The following is a 7,887-nucleotide window of genomic DNA, read 5'->3' as shown; positions in this document are numbered from 1 at the left end:
TTGCATTGAATCTGTAGATTACTTGGGGTAGTATAGACATTTTCATGATGTTGATTCTTCCAGTCCAAGAGCATGGAATGTCTTTCCACCTTTTTATGTCTTCTTTAATTTCTTTCAGTAGTGATTTGTAGGTTTTTAATTCTCTTTGTAGAGATCTTTCACCTCTTTGGTTAAATTGATTCCTAGGGGCTTTTCCCAAGATGGCGGCGGCTGCGGCGGCTGACACGGAGTAGCTGAGGTGGAAAAGGTGGCCACTGGGCCTCAGGCAGCTGGGAAACTTGTGGACCTTCCTCTTGCCATCTCTTAAGGGAGCACCGCTGCTGCTGGCCGGTCGTGGGGGGTGACCGCCACTTTGCCCCCGGCAGGAGAGGCTGCCTCATTTACAGGCAACAGCTTTGAAGTGTGGAGCAGGAAAAGAACTGTTTCTTAGCTGCAAAAGCGAGTCTTGAAACAGGGAACGCGGCGCCAGGGCTCCTGTGGATGCAGACAGGATCCTGGAGGCCGGGGCCGCGCTGAAAGTGGCCAGCTGCCCTATTCAGGATTTGAGGTTTCAGGCCGGCATTAAAGAAGATTCCTGGGAGCGCCCGAGCCGCGCCGCGACTGAACAGCCTGAGGCGGCAGCGGCCGAGAACTGGGAAAGGCGGCAAACCAGACACAGAGTGAGCGCCCGACCTGGCACAGCACTGTGAGTGACCCCTGGCACAGCTCTGTTTGGGGGGTGGATGCCCACCCGGCTCCCGCCTGCACCACCAGGCCACTCACCGCCCTGGTGCTGCCTCCATTTTCCCAGGTGCGGGCAGCCCCGCCCAGCTCGGCCATCACTGAGCCCTCCCACTTGCTTGGCCTGGCGCGGGGCTTTCTGGAGCCTGCGGACCGGCCTCCCCTCCCACTCCCTCCGCGGTTCTCTGGTGGGGCTGGTGGCATGGGGCATCCTCGGCCAGTGTCGGGAGGGCAAGGAAGTACGGGCGGGCCGACTGTCACTCCACCACACCCTGGACTCGGGCCCCAGGTAAACTCCCTGTTACTGGGAGGAAGATACCATCTCTGTGGCCACCAGTTTGGAAAAAAGCCTAACGAATTTCTGGTTGGGAATGGTGTGGTAGGAGAGCTCCCAGGTCCGCTTGAACCTGCTGGAGAGCAGGCTGCAGGCGGGCGCTAGGCTCGGTTTATACCGGGGGGATACAAAGGTGAACAAGACCGGAGAAAGATCTACACAGTGCTACAAAGGCACCCAGAGAGACCGGTCGTCTGTGCCTAGCAGAAACCTGGTAGACTTCCTGGGCGAGGCGGTGCCGAGCAGGGTCTTGAAGGCCCAGCTGATAGACGAGGGGTGCAGAAGACACACCCCAGCCCAGCACAGTGTGCACAGAGGGGGGAGACGTGCGGCCAGGGAGGCGGAGACTCGACAGAAACCACACACCCTGTGGGGTCGCCACTGCACGATCCAACAGCCTGGGCCAGAGCACACGGAACAGGGAGAAGTCCTACACAGGAAGTGAAAGCTCAACAGAGATCACACACCCTGTGGTACGTGATCCACCAGCCCAGCAGAGTCCAAGCTGACTAGAAAGGTGGCTCCCCGGAGAAGCCCAAGACCCGAGGCAACCACACACACAAGGCACTAGAGGCCAACTGAGCAGTCACGGAGGGAGCCATACGAAATTGGCAACCACAGCAACATCCTAGTTAGTCATTAGTCTCAAACCGGTGGACTGTGAAACCCCCTGCCACAATGAATAAACACCAAAAAAAAGATACCAGAAATACAAAAAATCAAGAAAGTACACCACCAAAAGTTAATAAATCTCAAACTCTAGATCCTATAGAACAAGAAGCCCTTGAAATAACTGATAAGGAATTTCGAGTGATAATTCTAAGGAAACTGAATGAGATACAAGAAAACTCAGCTAGACATCATGATGAAATGAGGAAAAGTATACAGGATCTGAAAGAGGAAATGTACAAGGAAATCAATGTCCTGAAAAAAAATGTAGCAGAACTTGCTGAACTGAAGAAGTTATTCAACAAAATAAAAAACACAACGGACAGTTTAACCAGCAGGCTTGTCGACGTTGAAGAGAGAACCTCTGAACTTGAAGATGGGCTGTTTGAAATAACACAAGCAGACAAAAAGAAAGAAAAAAGAATCAAGGACATTGAAGAAAATCTGAGAGAGATATCAGACAACCTTAAGCGATCAAATATCCGAGTCATGGGTATTCCAGAAGGGGAGGAAAATGGAGATTCCATTGAAAACATATTCAACAAAATAGTGGCAGAAAACTTCCCAGGTATAGGAAAAATCACAGATCTTCAGATCCAGGAAGCTCAAAGATCTCCAAATGTATTCAACCCAAAAAGACCTTCTCCAAGACATGTCATAGTCAAATTGGCAAAACTCAGAGACAAAGAGAGACTCTTAAAAGCTGCAAGAGAGAAGCATCAAATCACCTATAAGGGAGCCCCAATCAGGTTAACATCAGACTTTTCATCACAAACCCTAAAAGCTAGAAAGGAATGGGATGATATTTTCAAAATACTAAGAGACAAAGATTGCCAGCCAAGAATACTCTACCTTGCAAGGCTATCCTTCTGAAATGAGGGGCAAATAGTATATTTCTCAGACAAACAAAAACTGTGGGAGTTCCCTACCACACGACCACCCTTACAAGAAATCCTCAAGGGAGTACTGGGTTTGGTTCCTGAAAAATAACTACCACTGCCATAAAAACCCAAGAAAAATCTAAACGCGCTAGTATAATAAAAATGGCATTCATGAAGAGAAAACAAGCTAACAAAAACACTATCTACAACCTAAGGAACCAACAAACAAAGAAAACAAACAGTAAATCAGAAAGCAAGGAACAAAAGACACCTAAGACAACCAAACAACCAATAAAATGCTAGGAATAAATCAACACCTTTCAATAACAACTCTTAATGTAAAAGGCTTAAATTCCCCAATTAAAAGACACAGACTGGCTGACTGGATCAAAAAGCAGGACCCAACTATATGTTGCCTACAAGAGACTCACCTCACCCATAAAGATTCACACAGACTAAGAGTGAAAGGATGGAAAAAGATTTACCATGCAAACAGAAAAGAAAAACGAGCTGGAGTAGCTATTCTTATATCTGACAAAATAGACTTTAAACTAAAAACCATAAAAAGAGACAATGAGGGACACTACTTAATGATAAAAGGTCTGATCCATCAAGAAGACATAACAATCATAAATATGTATGCACCCAATGTTGGAGCAGCCAGATTTATAAAACAAACTCTATTAGACCTAAAGAAGGAAATAGACACTAATACCATAATAGCAGGGGACCTGAACACCCCACTGTCAATATTAGACAGATCATCTAGGCAAAGAATCAGTAGAGAAACACAAGATCTAAACAAGACTCTAGACCAATTGGAAGTGGCAGATATCTACAGAACATTCCACCCAACAACCTCAGAATATTCATTTTTCTCATCAGCACATGGATCATTCTCCAGGATAGATCACATATTAGGTCACAAATCAAGTCTGAATAAATTCAAAAAAATTGGAATTATCCCATGTATCTTCTCAGACCACAATGGATTAAAACTAGAAATTAATAACAAACGAAACTCTGGAAACTATACAAACACATGGAAATTAAACAGCATTCTACTCAATGACATATGGGTCCAAGAAGAAATCAAGCAGGAAATCAAAAAATTTATTGAAACTAATGAAAACAATGATACATCATACCAAAACCTGTGGGATACTGCAAAAGCAGTATTGAGGGGAAAATTTATTGCATTAAACGCTCACTTCAGAAGAATGGAAAGATGGCAAGTGAACAACCTAACACATCACCTTAAAGAACTAGAAAAATAAGAACAATCCAAACCTAAAGTTAGCAGACGGAAAGAAATCATTAAGATCAGAGCAGAACTGAATGAAATTGAAACCCAAAAAACAATTCAAAAGATCAACGAATCAAAAAGTTGGTTTTTTGAAAAGATAAATAAAATTGACAAACCATTAGCATGGCTAACAAAAAAAAGAAGAGAGAAGACTCAAATAACAAAAATTAGAAATGAAAAAGGCGATATTACAACTGATTCATCTGAAATACAAGGAATCATTCGAGACTACTATAAACAACTATACGCCAACAAATTTGAAAATCTGGAGGAAATGGATAATTTCTGGACACACACAAGCTCCCAAAACTGAACCATGAAGACGTAGAAAGTTTGAACAGACCAATAACAATAAAGGAGATTGAAGCTGTTATCAGAAGGCTTCCAACAAAGAAAAGCCCAGGACCAGATGGATTCACAGCAGAATTTTACCAAACATTCAAAGAGGAATTGACACCAATTCTTTACAAACTATTCCAAAAGATTGAAACGGACGCAAATCTCCCAAACTCATTCTATGAAGCAAACATCATCCTGATACCAAAACCAGGTAAAGATATAACCAAAAAAGAAAACTACAGGCCAATATCCTTGATGAATATAGATGCAAAAATCCTCACTAAAATAGAATACAGCAACACATACGAAAAATTATTCATCACGATCAAGTGGGATTCATCCCAGGGATGCAAGGTTGGTTCAACATACGCAAATCAATAAATGTGATACACCATATTAATAAACTCAAACACAAGGACCATATGATCATATCTATAGATGCTGAAAAAGCATTTGATAAAGTTCAGCACTCATTCATGACAAAGACCCTCTATAAGTTAGGTATAGAGGGAAAGTATCTCAACATAATTAAAGCCATATATGCCAAACCCACTGCCAATATCATCCTGAATGGGGAAACGCTGAAAGCTTTTCCTTTAAGAACAGGAACTAGACAAGGATGCCCACTCTCACCACTCCTATTCAACATAGTGTTGGAAGTACTAGCCAGAGCAATCAGAGAAGAGAAGGAAATAAAGGGCATCCAGATTGGAAAAGATGAAGTCAAACTGTCCCTGTTTGCAGATGACATGATCCTATATATCGAACAGCCTAAAACCTCTACAAAAAAACTCTTGGAATTGATAAATGATTTCAGCACAGTAGCAGGATACAAAATCAACACACAAAAATCAGTAGCATTTCTTTTCTCCAATAGTGAACATGCAGAAGGAGAAATCAAGAAAGCCTGCCCATTTACAATAGCCACCAAAAAAATAAAATACTTAGGAATTGAGTTAACCAAGGAGGTGAAAAATCTCTATAATGAGAACTACAAACCACTGCTGAGAGAAATTTAGAGAGGATACAAGAAGATGGAAAGATATCCCATGCTCTTGGATTGGAAGAATCAACATAGTGAAAATCTCCATACTACCCAAAGTGATCTACAAATTCAATGCAATCCCCATCAAAATTCCAAAGACATTTTTCTCAGAAATGGAAAAAACTATCCAGTCATTTATATGGAACAATAAAAGACCACGCATAGCCAAAGCAATGCTGAGCAAAAAAAAATAAAGCTGGAGGCATAACACTACCTGACTTTAAGCTATACTACAAAGTTATAATAACCAAAACAGTATGGTACTGGCATAAAAACAGACACACTGACCAATGGAATAGAATAGAGAATCCAGAAATCAACCCACACACTTACTGCCATCTGATCTTTGACAAAGGCACCAAGCCTATTCACTGGGGAAGGGACTGCCTCTTCAGCAAATGGTGCTGGGATAACTGGATATCCATATGCAGGAGAATGAAACTAGATCCATACCTCTCGCCGTATACTAAAATCAACTCAAAATGGATTAAGGATTTAAATATTCACCCTGAAACAATAAAACTTCTTCAAGAAAACATAGGAGAAACACTTCAGGAAATAGGACTGGGCACAGACTTCATGAATATGACCCCAAAAGCACGGGCAACCAAAGGAAAAATAAACAAATGGGATTATATCCAACTAAAAAGCTTCTGCACAGCAAAAGAAACAATTAACAGAGTTAAAAGACAAGCAACAGAGTGGGAGAAAATATTTGCAAAATATATATCTGACAAAGGATTAATATCCAGAATATATAAGGAACTCAAACAACTTTACAAGAAGAAAACAAGCAACCCAATTAAAAAATGGGCAAAAGAGCTAAATAGGCATTTCTCTATGGAAGATATCCAAATGGCCAACAGACATATGAAAAAATGCTCAACATCACTCAGCATCCGGGAAATGCAAATCAAAACCACATTGAGATACCATCTAACCCCAGTTAGGATGGCTAAAATCCAAAAGACTCTGAACGATAAATGCTGGCGAGGCTGCGGAGAAAAAGGAACTCTCATACATTGTTGGTGGGACTGCAAAATGGTGCAGCCTCTATGGAAAATGGTATGGAGGTTCCTCAAACAATTGCAGATAGATCTACCATACGACCCAGCTATCCCACTGTTGGGAATATACCCAGAGGAATGGAAATCATCAAGTCGAAGGTATACCTGTTTCCCAATGTTTATCGCAGCACTCTTTACAATAGCCAAGAGTTGGAACCAGCCCAAATGTCCATCATCAGATGAGTGGATATGGAAAATGTGGTACATCTACACAATGGAATACTACTCAGCTATAAAAACGAATGAAATACTGCCATTTGCAACAACATGGATGGACCTTGAGAGAATTATATTAAGTGAAACAAGTCAGGCACAGAAAGAGAAATACCACATGTTCTCACTTATTGGTGGGAGCTAAAAATTAATATATAAATTCACACACACACACACACACACACACACACACACACACAAACCGGGGGGGGGAAGAAGGTATAACAACCACAATTATTTGAAGTTGATACGACAAGCAAACAGAAAGGACATTGTTGGGGGGGAGGGGGGAGGGAGAAGGGAGGGAGGTTTTGGTGATGGGGAGCAATAATCAGCCACAATGTATGTCGACAAAATAAAATTAAAAAAAAAAAAATTAAAGTAAATAAATAAATAAATAAATTGATTCCTAGGTATTTTATTTTTTTGCTGACTGTTGTAAATGGGCTTCCTTTCTTGATTTCTTTTTCTGCTAGTTTATTATTGGAGAATAAAAATACTACTGATTTTGGGGTGTTGATTTCATATCCTGCAACATTTAAGTCATCTCTGTGGTGTCTCTTTACCCAGATAACACGGAGTAGGCTTTTGTCTTGTGAAGCAAGGGGGTCATCAGCCTCAGTGCAACTCTTCTAAAACTGAAGTGTCTGTGCCCTTGGTTTGGAGGCTCTTTCTTTGGAGGTTGCTGGTAGTCTGATTGGCTTTCAAAGCACAGAAGCAGGGTTTCTCAGCCTTGGCATAATTGACATTTTGGCCTGGATAATTCTTTGTCGTGGGGAGGCTGACCTGTGCACTGTAGGATGTTTATCAGCATCTCTGGCCTCTGCCCACTAGATGCCAGTAGCACCTTCCCCACACCCCAACAACACCCAAAACATTCTTAGACATTGCCAAATGTCCCCTGAGGTCAAAATATCCCCAGTCAAGACATACTGAGATAGATTAAGGACAAAAGCCAAGATAATAGTCCTATAATGCACTAGTCTTATGTTGCCCCCAGGCAGAATCAAACAGGGAAAGGCTGGCCCTGAACTTTGTGACCAGACTTGGGCTGTGCAGCATTTCTCTCCAAGGGAGTAAGGTCTCAGCCAGGCCATGAGCAACATGACCTCAACAAGTGGATCAGCCTCTTGGGGCTTGTGTTCCGCCAAGTGTAAAGTGAGAGGTCAGAAGACATGGACCTATGAAGCCATCCAGTTCTGACATCTGTGATGATAATATTAGATGCTCAGTTAGGGAGTAAGTGGTGGTCCAGTTTGAGATACCTCTCCTCCTTTTTCTGTAAAATGGGGATCAGAGTAGCCTGACTGCTA

Source organism: Cynocephalus volans, chromosome 9 (assembly GCF_027409185.1).
Source record: "Cynocephalus volans isolate mCynVol1 chromosome 9, mCynVol1.pri, whole genome shotgun sequence".
Classification (NCBI taxonomy): Eukaryota; Metazoa; Chordata; class Mammalia; order Dermoptera; family Cynocephalidae; genus Cynocephalus; species Cynocephalus volans.
This window is presented reverse-complemented; position numbering follows the sequence as displayed.